Source organism: Tupaia chinensis, unplaced genomic scaffold, assembly GCF_000334495.1.
Source record: "Tupaia chinensis unplaced genomic scaffold, TupChi_1.0 Scaffold149964_1, whole genome shotgun sequence".
Lineage (NCBI taxonomy): Eukaryota > Metazoa > Chordata > Mammalia > Scandentia > Tupaiidae > Tupaia > Tupaia belangeri.
Window position 1 is genome coordinate 575,799 of NW_006209805.1, and position 221 is coordinate 576,019.

Below are 221 nucleotides of genomic sequence, written 5' to 3' on the forward strand. Positions count from 1 at the left end.
GGGCGGGGGCGGTGGCCTCGCCGGGCTGGACAGGCTGCTGGCGCTGTCTTCCTGCCCTGGCCACGAGCCTTGTCCCAGATCTGGCCCATCAGTGCTTCTGGGACTCTGGACGGCCAGCAGCTGGAGTGTACTGCTCCCCCCTCCCCTCCTGGCTTCAGGGTTGTGGACAAGGTGTCCTCAGTCACCCCACCACTCAGGGGGCTCCCATGGCAGCCCGGGAG

General features: G+C 68.8%; 1 protein-coding gene across 1 annotated transcript in view; it reads left to right on the forward strand.

Annotated features, from left to right (window-relative positions):
* WDR18 (WD repeat domain 18) overlaps positions 1 to 221 on the forward strand; it is a gene marked incomplete in the record, with an annotated part of 5,750 nt that overhangs the window by 3,252 nt on the left and 2,277 nt on the right.